The 22,884-nt window shown below is 33.0% G+C and overlaps 1 protein-coding gene across 1 annotated transcript in view; it reads left to right on the top strand.

The window, feature by feature from the left end:
* The first annotated feature begins 2,751 nt into the window (after positions 1-2,751).
* Positions 2,752-22,884, top strand: part of ATP8A (ATPase phospholipid transporting 8A1) — a 69,752-nt gene continuing 49,619 nt past the window's right edge. Inside the window, exon 1 of the mRNA XM_075294126.1 lies at positions 2,752-2,992. The gene's annotated coding sequence lies outside the window, so the exon portion shown is untranslated. The remainder of the gene's footprint in view (positions 2,993-22,884) is intronic.

Below are 22,884 nucleotides of genomic sequence, written 5' to 3'. Positions count from 1 at the left end.
TAACGCACAATGATTGCACCATTACCAACGCCATTGATATAGCTGATCACTTCAAAAATTTTTATTCCGAAGTTTTCCGGGAAACAATTCCGCAACACCCGGTTCCTGACCTTGTTTCTAGAGTGACTTCATGCATCGAGCCCATTCCACGCCATATATACTCGTTCAATGAAAGCTTTACAGCACTTTCTAATACGGATTCGCAAAATTTTACAACTTCTGAAAAGATTAAAAATATTATCCAATTCATAAACAACAAAAAATCATCTGGCATGGATAGAATTTCAAATTACATTCTTAAAAAATTTCCCGAATCGACAGCAAACCTGTTGGCGGTCATTTTCAACAACTGTATAAATAATTGCTATTTCCCTAATGACTGGAAAAAAGCTAAAATACTACCGATAAAGAAAAAACCAGATAGTATCAACCTCTGCGATTTCCGTCCAATATCGTTATTGTCTAACGTGGGGAAAATTTTTGAAAATGTCATAAAAGAAAAACTGGAAAACAATTTCATTGTAGAACCCATCTCTGATTTCCAATTTGGTTTCAAAAAGACGCACGGAACGCAACACGCTCTTATCAAGTTTCACAACGACATTGTCGCTAACTTGCGAAACAAAACTTGCACCGTAGCAATATCCTTGGATATTGAAAAGGCATTCGACTCAGCATGTCATAAAGGCATCCTGTATAAACTGGTAGAACTGGGAACACCACCTCACCTGGTCAAATTAATTGAGAGTTTTTTAACAGATCGCCAATTCTCAGTATTCATCGAAAATGAATCATCCGCAATGGGTTCTATCAATAGTGGAGTCCCCCAGGGCAGTGTCCTAGCACCCTATCTATTCAACATTTTCCTCAATGACTTCCCTCATATCACAGCTGACTCTCAGGCTATCCTTTACGCCGACGATTGCTTGATATACGCGCATAGTCTGTCGCCGATTGATGCCTTACATAAAGCTGAGTCACATCTTAGCCTCATAAATGAATTCTACCAAACATGGGGCATCAAAATAAACGCAGCCAAATCACAAGCTATCTGCATCAGGAATGCTTCAGGAAAATGTCATAGATCAGTCGTCCCGCAAAGTAAAATACTGCAATTGTTTCTTGAGGACACTGAAATCCCATTTATGGAGACTATAAAATATCTCGGGGTCAATTTCAACAATCTTCTTAAATTCAATGAACACGGCCGGAATTCACTACAAAAGGCAAAACGAGTTTTAGGATCATTTTCATACATCATGAATAGCAGATACTTACCACAACAGACTAAATTACTGCTGTATAAAGTGGCCATCAGACCGCTGCTTACTTATGGATTTCCAATTTGGTTCACCATCTCGCCGATAGTGATAAAAGAATTGGAAATCTTTGAACGTAAAATACTGCGGAGATGCATAAATAAACACTATGCTTCACGGAACAAAAAATTCTCCAATAAACACATATACGAGGTCTCGGAAGTTAAGCCTTTCAGTGAATATGCGTTTTACCTTCATACGACGTTCGTGCAGAAACTTGCCACTCATGAAAATGACCTTTTAAAAGAAATCTACAACTTGGAAAATCATACACATTGGTCTGGTTCGACCTACTTGTCATCAATCGCCATAATCAATGAGAACACACTTGATAATCCAGACCATCCCAATACGCAGCGATTCTATCACAAGATTCCTAGAACGCACAGAGGTTAAATTCTTACATTATTGTACACTTTTTTTATATTCTACATAATTCATACTACTCTTACCCGTATGTCATTATTACTATAATTCATTGTAGCATATTGTTATAATTATGTATAACAATCTATACGTCACCTAAAATCGCACAAAATGTACCTGATATTTTCTCCGTAGCAAGCCATTTACACTTGCATTCGAAACTGTGATTTTTATCCAAGTAAAACCCTTCAACTTATAAAAGCTTCAACTGAGCATCCGTTTTATAACTCAACACAAATACCACTGTGATATCATTCTGCATATTTTACACACTGTTAGTCATATATTTAACAGTCTAATTGTTATCTCGTTTTAAGTTATTCATTTATTTTTGTTATTTATTTATTATCGGTAATCTCTCTTGCATTACCATCAATCGATATAGGCCGCGAGCAAGCCTTTTCCTACATTTGTTTTGCTACGTATTTTCTTTATACGTTCACTAGTAGCCATTGCAAGCAAGTAGCTAACGTACTTAACCATCGTGTATTAGAATAAGACAACAATAGTTCTAAGTATTAAAAATATACATTCGCTCCTTACTCATTGTATCACAAACAAGAAGAAGACTCAATAAAAAAATACTTACTTACTTACTATATGGAATATGTTCGACACGAGCACTGTCGTCCGGAATAACTGATATTTTGTAAAGCGCATTACAGACTATCAGTTATTCCGGACGGAATGTCGGTGTTTGTAAAGAATCTTACAGTGTGTCGGATCGATACGACTTGTCGGCGATGGCTAAATAATCGGTAAGTCCGATTATGCCTTCGGACTTAACTTATAATGTGCACAATATATGGGATATGTTCGACACGAGCACTGTCGTCCGGAATAACTGATAGTCTGTAATGCGCTTTACAAATTATCTGTATACCTTAAGGTAGTGCATATGGCAATTTTGTATCATACAATCAGCTGATTTCTACCAGCTGCAATTGTATTTGTGCCATTTTATTTAAAGCCGTCCCAAGGCTCTAAAACAGGATTGTTATAATATTAAAAGTCGACGAGAATTTTTGTTAAAACTAAAAAAGAAATTAAAAAGTAATACGACATCAAAATTACAAATATTTATTAAATATTTATATAAAATTAGTAAAAGAAAAATGAAATCAAAAGTAAATGAATATGTGAGCTTGTGTTGTGATTAATATTTTGTGGATTGTACCAGCATAAAAAAAACACAAAAATAAAAACATAAAAAGATTCCAATTCTAGAAAACTTGTCAGTGGAAATTGTAAGTCTTCGCGAAGTTCAAAGATACGAAAACCTATTGAACCTTCTTAATAAACTACTATTTGGTAAATACTTACAACTATATTGATTTATCTCCAAATATCCAGCAGCTGGATGCAAGACCTTCTATGTTTTGGTTGCATTATTCATATGAAACATGCAAATTCATAAAAAAACAATATATTTACATTGTATCAAACTTGAAGTTCTATGATTTTGATTTATAATTGCATCTCGGATAGACATTAAATCTATTTGGACGTACTTATACAAATGATTTTTAGTATCGATTTTTTATATGAAGGTGATATGTTGTAAATTCCAAGCTATTGGATTCAATATAGAACTATAAGTTGCAGTTTGATATATGGATGCTTCTGTAAAACAACTATCTAAGTCAGAAAATACATATAATCAGGAAATCTTACCAAATATTTGCCGCTCCGTGTTCTCAAATTGCATTATGACAGTAGAAATAAATAAATATTTACGAGTTCCATACATATCATATGGCAAAATTTAAATTTATGAAAGAAAACTCCTATCGAAAAACAACACACACATTTCACATTACGTTAACCAATTTGTAATTCAAACAACATATGTACAATTAATCATTGTGGTGATTAATAACAGAATATTCTCTATTTGAATCTGAATATGGGCAGAACGGGGAACAAACCTTCTAACCGCATTTAATACAGAACACAAGTAAACTATAGTATTGTTTTAGTATATGGGACCATACGATTAAATTAAATGGATTAAACTAAAATATAGTCCAAATATCCAAAAAAAAGTTATCCTCCTGTTTTTACCCTTGTATCACAAAACTTCCATAAAAAAAGTGGACGGAAAATCGAAGTTGTCTTTTCATAATTTCAAAATATATCAATGGGATTTTTTTAACATATGAAAATTCATTTAGTCAAATAGTCGAATTGGAAATTCGAGTTATTGCTATTGTAATAGTTAAATTTTATGTAAGGCGATAGTTTGCTGTTAGCAAAAGTTGGACAAAAATTAGATCAGTTTTCAGTGCAGCATCTTCGGAAAGAGGAGCTTTGATTCATTGCAAATTGTATGTATTTGAACATAGAAACAAAAATTCCCTGATCAACTTCGCCTCTGTAACAAATGATTTCCTAATTTAATCGGATTTTTTTCCATCCGGAATTTATCCTATGACTCGTGCTGTATGTATAGCTCAGTCCTCAACCACTTACATCTCCAAACCGCAATTCGGTACCAACCCACTATGATGTTGCTAGAAATTCTACATCTCTTCTCGATTTTTTTCTTGTTGATTCAATTAATGCTATTCTGATCAAGTTCAATCTCCTTACATTTCGGATCATTCCTTAATCTTTGCATCATTTGAATTTAGAATTGAACGTGTTGATGAGTTTGTTGAGTTTCGTGATTATAATAATGTAGATTGGGATGCGGTGGAATTATTTCTTCAAGGTTATAATCGTAGATTTTTTTTAGATGCTTTGGATGTAGATGCTAAATGTGGCTTGATTTGTTCTCTCTTTGAGGAATTATATTCATTTGTTCCGATAGTCCGACGGAGAGTCAGGCACAGGAAAGATAACTGAATGAAGTCCAATGACATTGTTTATGCCAGATCTCTGAGAGATTTAGCATTTGCAGCTTTTTGTGATGAACGTAACCCTGAGAATTGGAGGACATATTGTAGACTACGCAATAGGGCGAAGAGCATAATACGCAGGAGGAGACGTAACCATTTCTCAGCAATTTTTAATGGGTTGGACTCGGCTGGAATATGGAGGGTACTTAAGGCAACTGGTTGCACTGTCGGTACTAATACTGCTCATGGATTCGAACTTGATATGCTGAATGATTCTTTTGTTGGAGATGTTGACAATTACGATGATATTGTTTTCAGTAATCTTCAGGATACGGATAGGTCTTTCTCATTCAGATGTATTACCATTCATGAATTGCATGATGCTTTGTTTAAGGTGAAGTCTAGGTCGTTAGGAGTGGATGGTATTCCTATACATTTTATCAAATTAGTTTTTCCGTATGTGTCAGACCTTGTACTTGACCTTTTTAACATGATACTTACGACTTCTGTTTTTCCATCAGCTTGGAAGTTAGCCAGGGTTGTTCCAGTTCCAAAGATTAAGGTGCCGTTGTGTCCAGGCGACTTTAGACCCATATCTATTCTTCCAGCCTTATCGAAGGTCTTGGAACATTTAATTAAGGCACAAATTCTTGAAATTGTGCACTTTTCTGATAACCAGTATGCCTTTCGTCATGGGCATAATGCTACGTCGATGTTGTTAAGGATGACTGATGAGATTAGATGCAATCTTAATGAACGTAGATTGTGTTCTGTTGTTGCATTGGATATAGCGAAGGCTTTTAATAGTGTTAATTATAGTAAACTTTTGTTGAAGCTTAGCAGTCAATTTGGATTTTCGGTAACAGCCTGTAAGCTTATTTTTTCCTATGTGGCAGGACGCACACAATATGTTAATGTGGGTGATAAATCGTCGTCGCTACGAGCCCTTTACGCAGGTGTCCCTCAAGGTTCCGTATTGGGTCCACTCTTGTTTATTTTATATATGGATGACTTCCATCACTGTTTATCAAATAGACAATGTGAAGTTTTCTGTTTTGCTGATGATGTTTTTCTTTTATTTTCTGCAAGCCGAGATTATCCACAGTTGTTGGTTGATAACATTAATGCATCGTTGGAACGGGTGGTAGATTGGACCATGAACAATTCCTTATGTATAAATTCTTCTAAATCAAAGGCAATGCTGTTTGGATACCCTGGGCGAAATGATTTACCTTTGAATATATCTATTTCTAATAATTATATTGAAATTGTTGAGAGGATTAAATGTCTTGGTATTGTGATTGACTCCAAACTTTCCTTTAGTGCACATATTGACATGATTTGTGGTAGGGTGTGGAGTACTTTAAGACGTATTTATTCAGCTAATATTTATATGCCTCTTTTTGTCAGGCGATCTGTTGCACACTCGCTTTTGATGTCCCACATTTTATATGGCCTGGAGGTTTTCTCTGGAACTCATGGGAGCTTTCTATTGACTATAAAAAGGCTGGTTAATACAGTTGTTCGCTTTGTATATATGGTGCGTCGGAGGGAACATATTTCTGGGTACGTTAGGAAGTTTTTGAATTGTTCTTTTAGTGACTTTGTGAATACTCGTTTACTTCGACTATTCCATTGTACTATGAAAAGTGGAATTCCTGCAGCACTTTGCCGTAGCTTTACTTTCTGTAGATCTACACGTAATCCCCAAATATTTATTCCGAGAATTCGGAATTCAATCTATGATAAATCTTTTATTGTAAGAATTGCGAGATGCTGGAACTTTTTACCGCTTTCTCTACGGGTTTTTTCCCATACGAATAATGTTTTCCGTCTTAAATTAGTTGAACATTTTAATACGTCTTCATCATAATATATTATGATATCTACGCACCATTTGGACCATCTGGACCATTTATTCTAATTCTTGTGGATTCATGTCTAGAAATTTTAGATACTGTTACTTGTTTGATTTTGGTTGGGGAACCAATACTAAAGTTATCACTGATTTATTTATATATAAATTTAAAGACATATATTTTTTGTTATATATATATATACATTTTTTTCTGTCATACAAAGAATTATTTTATATTACTTAGGTATGATGTTGCTTTGTAATACGTTATTGGCCAATAGGCTTTTGTATTATAATTTATGAATAAATGAAATGAATGTAAATGATCAAGAGACAGTCGCTAATTGTCAACCCCAACCTACCTATCACGTCCTCAACTCCCACTGTGATATATAATCACATGACCCAAATAATGGGAGGCCCTACATCCAGTCATTGTACATGTCCAGTAGTTAATAATAGATAGATAAATAAATAAATACGATATAAATAAAATTGTAAATAGATAAATAATGCCCTATGACCCTATCCAACACTCCCACCCTAATAATGAATATATTGTCCTCATATATGAGGAAAAACTCCTGTATCTATCCTCATTTCGCCGTTTAGGCCCTATATGGCTCGCCTATAACGTTTACGATCCACGCCAACGGGTCTTAACTCCAGGAGGTCAATAAAAAATCACGTTAGTCACCAAACTGTCTTGAATTAAAATCCATCATAAAATTATTTATTTTACCCAAGCTGAACTAAGATTTTTGAAAAACAACCATTTTGTCATTAATAAAGAAATTATTTAATGCAATTACTTTCTAATTGAAAAGGTTTTCCGTCTTTTATATGTTAATATTCACCAACAACCTCATCAAAACATTTAATTTTTTCTTAAATTTGTGCGATTGATTGTTGTCTTGATTAAAAAATTAATTGATTCAAAAGAAATTCTTAATGGAATAATTTTTATTATTTTAATAATAGTTTTTCTGCGTGCAAGGAAAGAAAGAAAAACGCATATAAGTAAAAATTTGTTTGATTATATATTTAAAATATTCATATTAAAATATTTTTTATATTAATACATATGCTATATTAATTTATCATCAAAAGTAAATAATAAACATTTTGTTAATATCCGTTATTTCTAAGGTCGTGTTTCTGATTGAAAATCAATGTTTGCATTTTTTTAATAATTGTAGGTAGCCGCTAAAATAAAACGAACTCGCCTATTGCATAGCTGGAAAAATTGAAGTAATGGCAACAGTGCTTTTATTCGTCAATATTGAGAGAATGAATGAGAGATGTGAAGAGAATAAAACTTATTTGCTTTTGTTTTGTTTACTTTCGTAACAAAGTTGCCAGTATTGAAGAATTTGGTCTCTATATTGGGAACATATTCTGAATGAGGATACTGTAAATATATACCCTATGAATTAATTTAAGGGGTTTTATAACACACAAAAATAAAGGAAAATTAGAAATGTTCTCTTTCCTACTGTTTCGAAAATATTTTTAATTTTCGATAGCAAAAAAACAGTAATGATAAGGTTAGCATGCCCGCCTTGCATACGCAAGGTCGTGGGCTGGATCCCTGCTTCGACCTAACACCAACAAGTTTTTCAGCGGTGGATTACCCAATCTCAGTAATGCTGGTGACATTTCTGAGTGTTTCAAAGCTTCTCCAAGTGGGTTCACTGCAATGTGGAACGCCGTTCGGCTTAAATCTACTTTAGTACAAGTGGTCCGATTGGTCCAATTTTTGGCCAGCGTGTAGACTTTTCGATTCTAAACACAAAATGTAATAAACTACTTTTTGGCGGAAAGACCTATTTTCGGAGTTACGGGCCCCTAACGTTTTCATTGCCACGTATATTGGATTTAGTATCCATCCCACATAATCATCCTAAAAGTAATATATTTAGAATAACATGGACCCGGAGAGGTCCTGGGTTCGCGTTAGCCCACTTTGGACTCTGTCCATAGGAGAAAGCCTCAAACCCCGGCCGAAGGCCTGCTACCTATCCTCTTTGGGTTCGCGTCAGCCCACTTTGGATCCTGTCCATAGGAGAAAGCCTCAAACCCCGGCCGAAGTCCGGCTACCTATCCTCTTTGGGTTCGTGTTAGCCCACTTTGGACCCTGTCCGTAGGAGAAAATGTCCAATCCCGGCCGAAGGCCGGCCACCTATACCCAATTTTTAAGGGTCGGTATATCGAAAACTACGCTCTTCCGACAAAATTTTTACTTAATATTTTCTGCTTAAAATGTACTATTTTTACCAAATACGCAAAAAACGGAATTTTATTCATTTCATGAAAAATTGCTGTCAGAATTAAGAAAAATATAAAGGAAAATACCGATTTTCAGATGTCGATATCTCGAAAACTAGGCTTTTCCGTCAAATTTTTTACTTCACATTTTTGATTTGAAATCACTTCTCCTACACTTACTCAAACATATTCAAAATTTTTAAAACTTGACATTTACGATTGTTGGAAAAAACCCTAGTGTGTCACGTACGTGAAATTTATACTTATCCTTAGTTGTAATTCTAATTGTAACTGTCTTATTCTAATTGTAACTGTCTTAGGGTCTGATCGACTATGTTACATTCATGCAGAAAGTAAAATAAATAAAAATAAATAAAATTACATTTGAGTCGATTTTCTAAATAGCAAAAATCGATTGGTCGAAATTGTAGATTACCAAAGGTTAGCTTAGGTTTTGTAAAATGGCAGCTCGAGCAGCTCACTTGGGCCATTCAGTCCATTGTGATACCAGAGTGGTGAACTTCTCTCTTCCTAATCCATGTTTAGCTTAATGATAACGGATCAACTGATAAGAAAGTTTTGGTTTTTTAATAGGAAAAATATTTTGTATAAGAAGAACTTTTATAAGAACTGATAAAAAATTTGACAATCAACCCTGACGACCATATATTTCTCATAAGAATTTGGTTATGCGACGGCAAATATTCTATATTCGTTTTCAACGGTAACGTTATAATGCATTTCTATCAATTTTTGGTAATAAGTGAAATGCAAGAACAAGAATCGGAGGAAGAGGAAGTAGAGATATCGGACATTATGTTTATATTGCGTTTGTTCAAATGATTAAAAAAATATTTAACTATTTAAAAATATTGGAAAAACACAACTTTGTTTCGTTTTTCTCCAAAGACAATTAGTGTTTACAAAAAAAAAAAGTTTCTTATAAACATAAATTCTTTAGAAAATTCTTATTGTAAAATATGTTAGGTTAGGTTAGGTTAGGTGGCAGCCCGATGTATCAAGCTCACTTAGACTATTCAGTCCATTGTGATCCCACAATGGTGAACTTCTCTCTTATCACTGAGTGCTGCCCGATTCCATGTTAAGCTCAATGACAAGGGACCTCCTTTTTATAGCCGAGTCCGAACGGCTTCCACATTGCAGTGAAACCACTTAGAGAAGCTTTGAAACCCTTAGAAATGTCACCAGCATTACTGAGGTGGGATAATCCACCGCTGAAAAACTTTTTGGTGTTCGGTCGAAGCAGGAATCGAACCCACGACCTTGGCATGCTAACCATTGCACCACGGTGGCTCCCTAAAATATGTTATAAAAAATTGTAAAAATACAGCATCACGAAGGTTTTAAAAAATTAAAAAGCAATAAAATAAAGTATTAAAATATTAAATAATAAATCATTCTGACTTAGAATAAAAATAAATATTTATTAAAATAAAAATAAGTATTTTAAGGCAGAATGAAGTTATACAAAAATTTAAATTTTATTTTATTTTATTTTAATACTTTTTTAATTTTTTAAAACCATAACACGTGACTTTGTATTTTCTGTCCAAGAAAATAAAGCATATTTTCCAATAAGAATTTTTTAATTGCCTATAAGAAAAATAATTGTCTATTAGAAGAAACGATTAAAAACTGTTGTTTTTCCGACATTCCTATTTCCCTTATATACTGTAGGGCATTTCTAATCGTTTTTTATTTTTATTAAACATTTGATACTGCCCAACAAACACAAGGATGAGTATTTTTCACATGTAACACCATATCAATTTGACAGTGAATCCGATATTCAACATTAATTCAAATGGCCTTGCAAATTGCTTGCCTTCAACAAATTTTCTAATAGGTTTGAAACATTAAAATGAAATTTAGTTTGAAAAGTTATTGCTAATATGTTGAGAAATTGTTGCTAACGTGTTGAATTCTACTGTTGAGTGTAATGTCTGTTTTTTGTTGAGAAAGCGATTTTCTCAACAATTTCCCAAATTGAATTTTAAGATAATTCTTTGAAAACATGTTTGAAAGCGTATTTCTCCAATGCTTGTGTTTATTGGGTGGTTGGGTATTTTGGGACAAAACCATAGCAAAAGTCAAATGATGGCAACGCTTTTCTTTTCTATTTGTTACGAATCTTAAAAAAAATAGACAAGTAAAAGTTAGTTGTATCTGAAACGTCGTGGAAACCGCAACGTATGTATGGGTACGGTTTTTTATACACGGTCGAAGTAGTTGATCCCAATACATAGTTATTGAAAGGGTCTTGAGTGTACTTACTTAAATGTGAGCAAAAATTAATAATAAAAGATGAAATAAATCATTTTCTAAGTTCAAACCTGTTTCATAGAATTTCACCTTTACTACATGCGATGATTGATATTGATTGTCGTTTTTGTGATGTGTACTTTCCTTGACCCTTTGATTTCATATACAAAAATAAAATAATACATACCTGTAATAAAAGTTAAATACAGATATCTTGTGAATCATTGTATGAAGAAAAACAAAATAAGCCAATATATATATATATATATATAATATAGTGTGGAAGAAGTGTGTATGTAATTTTGAGATGACCAACGATAAAAAAAGTAATAGCCTTGTTTTTATGACATAAACATATTTTTGCATTTTGGAATGTATATATACACGTGACTGTCCAATATGAATTTTAAAAGCATCTACAATGTCTAACGCTCCTACACTATGAAAACCATCACATCATCAATAGCAAGACCGAGAAGCTATTTACCGTCGCTTGTTATTGAATGTATTTTTTATGTCCTATCCATATATACAACATCTTGGCAATACTGTGAGAGAACCAATTTTTTTCTTATTATTGCGTGGTGTTTTAGGCGTAATGTTGAATTTTTTGTAGTCTTACCACAGCCACGGGTGTATGAATGAATACCTATATGGGATAACAATAAATTAAATACCGATATATAGTGATGACATCACAATGCACTGAATAGTCTAGGTGAGCCTGAAATAAATCGGGCTGCCACTTTAAAAGCTGGAAGCTGATAAAGCTGGAAATTACTTGTAAAATATTTTTAAATTCAATTTCTCAATATTAATTTTAAAACTATGAATTTTAGCTGAAGAAAAAAAGTCACTCGGCCGATTATATTTATTTATATGTTATTCCACCACATTTTAATGGGATTCTTAGAAAAGAGACAAAAAAGGTATTGCGAACCAATAATAAATAAACAGACGGATAACCAGTATATGTATATAATATATGCATATCTATCTATAGTATCATTATGGCCGTTACTATATTTTGTTTTGCATTGATAATCGGTATGTTCGCTCCAAATTAACATATTATGTACAAACAATAATGAATATGTTCCGTTTAAGTCTTTTAAAATATGGATAGAAAACTCCATACGCATCGAGAGTAAATTTAATAACTAAAATAAAAAAAAGTAATTGTGATATTGACCTTTACAAATAATGTAATGATATTGTTCATTCAAGATATTGCATAGTTTCAGGCGGGTAAACAAAACAAAAGTCTTCAACACATTTGCTTTTTTTTACTATTCGGAATTGGATTTGTATCTGGATTAAAGTGATAAAACCCCCATTTGTTTTTTCAAAGAAGATTTCTTCTTAAATACCGGACTATTTTGCAAAACTAGTGGACTGTGCTTTTTAAAACAAATAACTTCAACTGGGTTTTCCCAAAAATCATAAATCGCGTAATTTGAAAAAGAAAATCAAATTTTATTGTCTTAAAAATATTTCAAAAAGTTTTAAATGGACACAGTATTTGTTAATCCTTATGTGTTGCATTTATTTGGAAGTGTTTATTATTTTTATAATTACTCTTATAAAATTTATTATAATTCTACATAGTAACCATAATCGTTCCCCGGTTTTTGAGGCCTTAATACAGACAATCCAGGTAAAAATATAAAGCGGTCCACCGGCTTTCATCATTCGGCTCTATTCACTCTTATCTAGGCATCTGAAGAATATTGATGCTTAGGTGATAAGTTCGAAAATTTTCAATCGTCCAAATCTCTACGTAAGTGTGAGTTTTAAATATTTTATAAGGTCTGAACAATTTTTCCTTACGTAGTACTACGCCAATACTTTACAATTTAAAAATTATAATCTTCTCAAGGGAAATACTACGCCTGTTAATGGCGGTATATTTTTGTGGTGGCTGTTTTCGGTTGTTTTTGAAATAATATGAAGCTGCTCTCATAATCCTTATCTATTATGAGTATCACAATGGTGAGAGACATCATAGTATATTTGAAAGTTTTGTGCAATTGTGAAATAAACTTTGTGTGTCTCATCATTTTCAATCGAATAAAAAGAAGATGCTGTTTTCTAATCACGGCCGGGAATATTTCCAGTGACCTATTGTACACTTCGGAGAAAAAAATCGCTTTTCCTACCTAGGCTCCAGGAAATAAGCCCCCAAGAAATAAGGCCCCAAAATGGGAATGAAATAATGGTCCAAACTTTGGGATATGTTTCATAAGGAAATAAAGCCTCATTTTGAATATGCAGTAAAACCCCACTACAATGAAATAAAGCCCCAAGAATTACGAAATAGGGCCCCATGGGGTATTATTTAATTTTCTAAAATTAAATTTATTCATCATTGTATAGCAACAACATCAACCATGAACTTAATAAATATTTCATTATTTTATATATTCATATACTATATTATATTTTATGTAAACATAAACCAGGAGGACAGGACGTAGGGGAAGAACCATTAGTTTTTGATACTTCTTTCGAAGAACGGATATACTTAACCAAGGACTTTCTACTGAAGTTACGCCGTGACAAAATTAATAGCTTGACAGAACCTACATGAACAGTTTTATAAGCCTCTGACAATTATTATACTACATTTTAAAAAATTATTACATTAGCTGTTTTTACTATTTCAATTTTCGCCTGTGAAGTTGGTAAAAAAAATATTTTTATAGTTTTTAATATATTTTTTATTCTAATCGTCTAAGCGTTTAGTAAAATAGTTAGTTTTAACAAAATGAAATACACCCACAAAAATAATTCGTTGGGGTTTACTTTCATCGATGAAATAGGGTACCCTTTCATAATGAAATAACACCCTCAACTTTATTATGAAACAACACCCCAGAAGCGAAACAATATCCAAAATGTCGCTGTTTTTGTTTTCAATATAAAGATTTGGGGCTTTATTTCATTTCGGTTTTGGGGCCTTATTTCTTGGGGTCTTATTTCCCGGAGCCGAAATTGTAACCTGCATGTTAGGTTAGGTTAGGTTATGTGGCAGCCAGATGTATCAGGCTCACTTAGACTATTCAGCCCATTGTGGTTCCACATTGGTGAACTTCTCTCTTATCACTGAGTGCTGCCCGATTCCATATTAAGCTCAATGACAAGTGACCTCCTTTTTATAGCCGAGCCCGAACGTCGTTTCACATTGCAGTGAAACCACTTAGAGAAGCTTTGAAACGCTCAGAAATGTCACCAGCATTACTGAGGTGGGATAATCCACCGCTGAAAAACTTTTTGGTGTTCGGTCGAAGCAGGAATCGAACCCACGACCTTGTGTATGCAAGGCGGGCATGCTAACCATTGCACCACGGTGGCTTCCTAAACCGGCATGTTGCAGACAACAAAATGGCTAGAACGACTCAATATAAGGGTTCAAACCAAGATTTGTGGTGACCAGATTTTCACGTAGAATAAAGCTATTTATAATTCTATGAATTACATTTTTAACAAATTGAAAATTTATAACATTGAGGACATTTTTCACGATCTATTACGGATATATTTTATTTAGCTAGTGTCAAAGCTATGTTGGATATTCTAAAATATCCATAATGATATTCGCATCTCAATGGTACGAGTTGTCTTAAATCCGGCTATTGCTTTTATTTTTTCTTTCTTTCCGAATCAAAGCCGCAAGGCTATATATGCATCCCAATATATAAAACCTACTTCTATTAGAAACAATTCAGACATGGTTGTAAGAAAAAAAATTGCATTATTTTTGTATTGATTATTATTGTCCCAACAATTAAATCATATGGGCGGAGAAAAAACATTGTATTTCTTACTTTGTGGTTTGAAGATTCTCATTACTTTTTTTTTCTAAATACAGCAGAATTTTTCACATTCTATATGACTTGTCGTATGTGAAACTATGTCATTTCCGTACGCATACCTTAGGGAAACTTTTGCATTCAATCAGTAAAAATAAACAAACAAAAGGTTCAAGTAATATACTAACGTCTTTTTCTCATTTAAGCTCTTGTTTTTATTTTTTTTTTTTTTTTTTCCTAAATGTCAGAGTTGTTAGAGAAAGCTGTCATCCACCACCATCTCAATAGAATTCCATCATCATCATCATCACAACATTTGTCGTCGTCATTATCATTACGATTTTTCTCCTACGACAACAGTCAGTGGTGGTTTGTTTATCGTTGTGTGTTTGTGTGGTACTGCGCGAGTCTTGTGCATATATCAGAGACCCAGTGTTTCCAATGATGTTGGTGATGGGGAAATTGTTGTTGTTCTTTGCTACCACCTGTTGGGCTTCCCTAGTAGGGTAGTAGGTGGTTCTTGTGTATACATACATGTGTTGGACATTTGTTTTGTGTATTCTATTGAGGCCATATGTACCACAACATTCAATTCAACAGATTCTTGCTAAAATATGGACATGGAGAAATGGTGATAGTAGTGTGATAATAATGACGTTTAATTGATTTTCCCATTTATGCTTGTGGACTATGTATGTATACCATAAAAATGGTAAGCATTAACAGTGATGCGTATTAAAATGTTGGACGGTGAACAATGAAAGTTCATTGCAAAAATATCATGTTATCTGTAAACTATTACTAAACACCTGTAGAAAAAGGATCCCACACCAATTAAACGAATTAAGGAACACATTCAAATAGAAAACATTTGATAGCATTTCTTTTATAAGATGGGTGGATACTACCTAAGTTCGGTTTAGCTAATATCAAAATGAATATGTAAAAGCAGAATAATGAATAATTACGAAAAAGTTGCCATGAAAATTTGAACATTTTCTTTTGGATTTTTTAGATTAATTCTAAATCGGTCTTTTAAGGTCTCTAAATATGCAAATAAAAAAACTTTATTTCATATTTCTATCCGGGATTTCGTTGGTAATTTTCAATATCTTCTGAGATAATTTTTATTAAAGTATTTGGTCTTTCTTCATATTTTCGATATTATTAAACTGTAAAAAGAGACGACACACTGAAAAACATATTTACGTGATATTAAAGATTACGCAACCTAAATTTTAGGATGCAAAATTTACAAAATATTAATGACAAATTTCTTTAAAATTAAGAAATTTTAATCAAAATAAAGTTTATAATCTTTGTTTAAAAAACTTTTGTTTCATTAAATTTAGGACACAAATTTTGTAAATTTGCGTCCCTCCGTTAAAGTCACATGTCTTTGAACTAAGGCTAGTTTTCCTTAAAGTAAAGAAACACATTTTTGATTTAAAGAAATTGTCCTTAAATTAAATGAAATATTGAATCTTTAGATTTAAGATAAAAAAGCTTCAAATATAGGCTAAGACTTATTTTGAGGATTTAGCGTCTTTGGTTTAAAGTTTTTTTTTGGAATTAAGAAACATTTTTTACTTTGAAGTATCCGTTATAATTTGGATTTTTAAACTGACATTTGTTTGTAAGTGACTACACCCATAGAAAAATTATTACCATACGGGATCAAATCGATACCGTACCGAATCAATACCGAACGGTGCAGGCGGTACGCAAAGTATGAAAGTACCATACGGTATTATGAAAATACCAATATGGTATTAAAAATAATACTTAAGTGGTACATATTAATATTTATACCATAAAGGTATTGATGTATAAAAAGTGCGGTATTACCATATAATACCAAAACGGTAATGAGTTTAATACACATCCGGAATTTATTAATTCATTTTAGTTTAATAAAACAGACAAAGGCTTTTCCCTTTAATGTATTTAATACATAAAATTCATACATATACCTCATCAGTTTTTCATGCAAAGTTATTCACTAAATTCTATGTCCCATCGCAGGCACTGAGGCATGCAGTAAAGTTGTTTGTAGTGAGATTTGGAAAGCTTATGTATGTCTCGCACGCATCTAATGAGAGAAGGATTCTGAAATAGCAAACATTAATAATGCTAAAACATAGCAGGTTGGCTGATAAATCCCCGGTCTAACAAAGAAAAATTTTTTTTTTGTCAAAATTCGTTTTTATTATTCAACATAGTTCCCTTCAAGAGCGATACAACGATTATAACGACCTTCCAATTTTTTGATACCATTTTGGTAGTACTCCTTCGATTTTGCCTCAAAATAGGCCTCAGTTTCGGCGATCACCTCTTCATTGCAGCCAAATTTTTCCCTGCGAGCATCCTTTTGAGGTCTGAGAACAAGAAAAAGTCGCTGGGGGCCAGATCTGGAGAATACGGTGGGTGGGGAAGCAATTCGAAGCCCAATTCATGAATATTTTTCATCGTTCTCAATGACTTGTGGCACGGTGCGTTGTCTTGGTGGAACAACACTGTTTTCTTCTTCATATGGGGTCGTTTTGCCGCGATTTCGACCTTCAAACGCTCCAATAACGCCATATAATAGTCACTGTTGGTGGTTTTTCCCTTCTCAAGATAATCGATAAAAATTATTCCATGCGCATCCCAAAAACCAGAGGCCATTACTTTGCCAGCGGACTTTTGAGTCTTTCCACGCTTCGGAGACGGTTCACCGATCGCTGTCCATCCAGCCGGCCATGTTTCATCCATTGTCACATATCGACGGAAAAACTCGGGTCTATTACGAGTTAACAGCTGCAAACACCGCTCAGAATCATCAACACGTTGTTGTTTTTGGTCAAATGTGAGCTCGCGCGGCACCCATTTTGCACAGAGCTTCCGCATATCCAAATATTGATGAATGATATGACCAACACGTTCCTTTGATATCTTTAAGGCCTCAGCTATCTCGATCAACTTCATTTTACGGTCATTCAAAATCATTTTTTGGATTTTTTGATGTTTTCGTAGGTAACCACCTCTTTCGGGCATCCACTGCGTTCACCGTCCTCCGTGCTCATTTCACCACGCTTGAATTTTGCATACCAATCAATTATTGTTGATTTTCCTGGGGCAGAGTCCGGAAACTCATTATCAAGCCAAGTTTTTGCTTCCACATTATTTTTGGATCAAAGTAAACTTTTTTTGAATGCACATGAACGACATAACATTAAACATAAATTTAATATAATTTCAAAAATAACTAAAGAACTAAATTAAAATATCACAGGGTTTTTTTCATATTGCTACGATCACAAATGACTGACCTATAAGGACACAAAATTAGTCCCCTATTGGTTGCTTATTCCTTCAAGGTGGGTCGTAAACTCTTGTTGGATAGTGAAAATCAAAATTAAAATTTAAGGTTATTTGACAGAAATAAAAAAAAGAATTCATCAACAACGCCAAAAAAAATAGGTTTAGCTCATATTGGATATATAATATCACGACAGCAGTATTTTCCAAAAACGGTATCCAGATATTTCGAGACTTTTTTTGGTCAAATGAAATAATTCATTAAAATTATGTTTGACTGCTGTCAATAAATTCTTTGCAAAACCAAATCCCAAAACAAAATATCCTTAGATTTTCGCACTACATGTTTTTGGTATTGCTTTCATTCAGTGGACGGGAGGGGAAGTATTTTGTTGCAATCATATTACCATACGTGCAAGACGTTCTGTATTATATTGAAAATTAAAATGCCGAGCAAAGAGTCAGTAATGATGTAATACAGTTAGAGTATTATAATTATTACAAAGGGAAAACTGCCAAAGAACTAGCAGAAATGTTCTCGTTAAAATTAAGAACAGTATACAATATAAATCGGGCAGAAAAAGAAGGGCGACTTGAATTAAAAGCTTCAAACGGGCGACAAAATAAACTCAAACGGGGGGTAAAAAACAAAAATTTTTAATCTTTCTATAATAATCCCTAATGCAGCACTAGAGAACTTGTGCGAGACTTGAAAAATGAATGCGGGAAACATATATCGCATGAGATTGTTCGAAAGGTTCAAAATATAAATACAAATACTCCTCTCGATCACCAAGAAAATAGCCTCTCCTTTCTCAAAAAAATATTGAAAAACTACTACAGTTTGCAATAGAACACATTTCGATACAGGCGGACTTTTGGGGAGAAGCAATATTTTGCGATGACACAAAGAAGATTACGCTCTACTCTCATGACGGACCTCAAACCCCGTTACAGCCCTTGAAAACATAAATATAATACCTACAGTGAAGTTTGCTAAGTTATCTGTTATGGTGTGGGGTTGTATTTCAAGCAAAGGTGTCGGCAAGATTAGAATAATAGAAGAAATTATGACAAAAAGGTGTGTACCTGGACCTAAAAATACAACTGACAGAGACTGTTTGGATTTTTTGATAAGGATAATGCTGCCAAATTACAATATAAGGTTTATAACGACAACGATACGAAACATAAATCGTATTTATGTAGAACGTGGATTATCTATAACACTAGTTGACGAAATAATTTTTTTTCATGTACATTTGATGAGAGGTGAGTTTTCTTATGTATTTTGATCTACTGAATTCGAAAATGAAAGTTATTTTTTTTTTGTTTTGTGGAACAGTTTTTGAGATATCCCGTTATTTTTAGTTTTGTCGGCCTTTTTCACTAAACTAATCTCGAGCTAGAAATGTCCGATTATATCGTTGTTGGTACTTGAATGCAATTTAACATTCATTTGCGAATTTAGTAGATCAAAATACATAAGAAAAGTCACCTATTATCAAGTGTAATTTTGCAGTGTAAATTAGTGTAATTGCACTAAAGCAATAGATACTCCTGCACAAAGCCCAGATATGAACCACATTGAAAATTTGTGGGTTAATTTGAAGAAAAAAGTTGCAAAAAGATCACCGAAAAACAAAAATGGCCTCATTAGATATATAAAGGAGAAATAGGAGAAAATTCTGGAGGACTACGACATTAAAAAGCTTATCGTTTAAAATTGGTTATTGTAGCCAAAGAAAGCCATACCAATTACTAGTTCCAAACAATTTATATGATTTGAATGTGTTATAGCTCTTTTTATGCATTGCAAAGAATTATTTGACACCAAACAACCTGACTTTATTTTTCATTTTGCTTGTTTCTGGTTTTCTTTTAATAAAGACTTGTTTTTGTTTTAGAATTACTGTCCTATAGAAGTTAAACAAAAAATAAAATTTAACAAAATAAAGCCTTAATCTTCTGTTTTTCCTTTTTTTAATTCCTATTAGTTTGATATTCATTATTTTTTTAATTTTGAAAACATTTTATTGACAAACTTACATATATGTTTCATATCGTTTCACAATTTATTTCAAATTGGTGAATAATTTTTTTTTTTTTTGCTGACTGTACTTCTGACCTTTCAGCATTGGCCTGTAATTTGGTTCGGTCAATGCAAAACTCCCTTAATGGACTAAAATTGGCTTAAAAGCCAGTGAAAATTAATTCTGGCAGTTTTTCGATGAAAACCCACAAACATTTTATACTAAGAGAATAATGACTGTAGCGGAAAAATAACAAAAAGTGGTCGACCAATTTGATGCATATTCGCTTCAATAAAGTTCATTATAAATTAAAAAAATAGTCTTAATAATTCAGATAACATATATAGTCGGTTATGGATTCTACACCTACGGGGAAATAAAAATCTTTCGTCCCAAATGAAATTTTATAACGAAGAATGTTGTTTGGAATTTTTTTGGCAATTAAAAAAAGTGTACTTAGAAGAAAGGTATTTAATTTGTGTATACATTGACGTCTTTTACACACTCAAAAAAAAAGTTTACTTGCATTTGGTATTGATTCCGAGACAAAGAAGCTGGTTCTTTAAAATAAGGAATTTTTATAAAATTCTATAAAATTAAAATTAGGATACAGATCCCATTTATTGAATTTTCATTCAATTTTTCTGGTATATTAATAAAGCTACGAGGGCAGCTCAGAAACTTCTTAGCCTAGCACAAAACGCACGGTGTAAACAGAAAAAAGATAAGTGTTTTGGAAACTTCCATCTCTGTTATGAACACATGTTAAATTTTGTTTCGATCTGGCAACTACTTCATATAGAAACAAGTGTTCAAAAAAGACGCATCCGCAATTTTTTTACAATTGAAAAATTAGAAATGCGTACTGTTATTAAATATTTACATAAAAAAGGTTTATCGGGACAAGAATAATGATGATATGGTGAATGTGTTAGGTGAAAGTGCTCCTTCATATGCAACAGTAAAAAATTGGGTTGCTGAATTTAAACGTGGTCGTACAATCATTGAAGATGAACCACGTAGTCCAAAACCACGTAGACGTCCAAAAACAGCAACAAAAACAGAAATTGTAGCCAAAGTGCATGATATGGTATTAAATGATCGACGAATAAAAGTTGCGTGAAATTGCTAATATCATGGGCATCTCAAATGATCGAGTCCATTTAATTTTGCATGAAGAACTACAGATGAAAAAGCTTTCTGCGAGATGGGTACCGGATTTGTTAAAAGTCGATCAAAAACACATAAGAATGAAAATTTTCTAAAGCTTGTTTGGATCGTTTTAAGCGAAATAAAATGGATTTTAAGTGTCGTTTCATAACTGTTGATGAGACGTGGATCCACCACTATACTCCAGAGACAAAAGAACAATCCAAACAATGGACTGTAGCTGGAGGAAGTGCCCCAAAGAAGGCAAAAACAATTCAATCGGCTGGTAAGGTTATGGCAACGGGTTTTTGGGCCTTCAAAGGTATTTTATTGATTGACTATCTGCAAAAGGGTAAAACAATAAATTCAGAGTACTATTGCAACCTTTTGGATCAATTAAATGTACAAATTCGAGAAAAAGTCCTGGCTTACAACACAAAAAAATAATTTTTCATCAGGACAATGCACCAGCGCACAAGAGTGTTTTAACAATGGCTAAAATCAACGAATTAAAGTACGAGTTGCTTGACCATCCACCTTATTCTCCTGATGTAGCTCCCAGTGACTTTTACTTGTTCCCAAATCTAAAAAAATTCCTTGCTGGCAAGGTTTTACCTCAAATGAAGATGAAATTGCAGTTGTAAACCACTATTTTGAAGACCTTGAGGAAAACTATTTTAATCAAGCGATAGAATTGCTAGAAAAGCTTTGGACTAAGTGTATTGAAGTTTCAGGAGATTATATTGAAAAATAAAAATATTTTTGAAAAACTAACTATTCTCTTTCATTGATAGGCTAAGAAGTTTCCGAACCGCCCTCGTATTCTCATACAAATAAATGCCAGTTTAAAAATCCAAATTATGACGGGTACTCCGAAGTAAAAAATATTTTCTTAATTCAAAATTTTATCTTAAATCTAAAGATTCAATATTTCAGTTAATTTAATATCTTTAATTAACCCCCATTTTCATGAAGCTCCGTTAGTGCTACGTTAGCTAACGAACTCTTAAACCATACTATGGACATATCTGTCATCTTGCCTATATATTCCACATGTCAGTTAGAAATTTAACCGCTGAAAAATGTTCAGTTAGAGTTAACCGGAAAAAAGATATTTGCAATTTACTTTCTGTTAACTGGCAGTTAAAGCCTAACGGAGCTACATGAAAATGGCCGTAAATCAAAAAAGTTTTCCTTTTCTTTAAGGAAAATTTGCCTTAGTTTAAATACATGCAACTTTAACGAAGGGACGCAAATTTTCAAAATATGTGTCCTACATTTAATGAAAAAAATTTTTGAAGCAACGATTATAAACTTTTTTTCTTTATAAAATCATTATTTTAAAGAAATGTGTCCTTAATAGTGTGTAAATTGCGCATCCGAAAATTGAGGTTGTGTAATCTTTAATATCACGTAAATATTTTTTCAGTGCAGCATGTAGAAACAAATTAATAAAAACTAACTCCTTTTATTTTAGTTTTTTTTTTTTTTTTGGCTAATTGCATATATCTTTTTTACGTTCATATGATTTTTTTCAGTTCTCACCAGTTTGTCTTCTGTAATACAATGAATTCAGAAGCAAATATATTATTTTAT

The sequence above is a fragment of the Haematobia irritans genome, chromosome 2, assembly GCF_050003625.1.
Source record: "Haematobia irritans isolate KBUSLIRL chromosome 2, ASM5000362v1, whole genome shotgun sequence".
In the NCBI taxonomy this organism is placed as follows: domain Eukaryota; kingdom Metazoa; phylum Arthropoda; class Insecta; order Diptera; family Muscidae; genus Haematobia; species Haematobia irritans.
The sequence above is the reverse complement of the archived record's forward strand: the minus strand, read 5'-3'. Positions and strand labels throughout refer to the sequence as shown.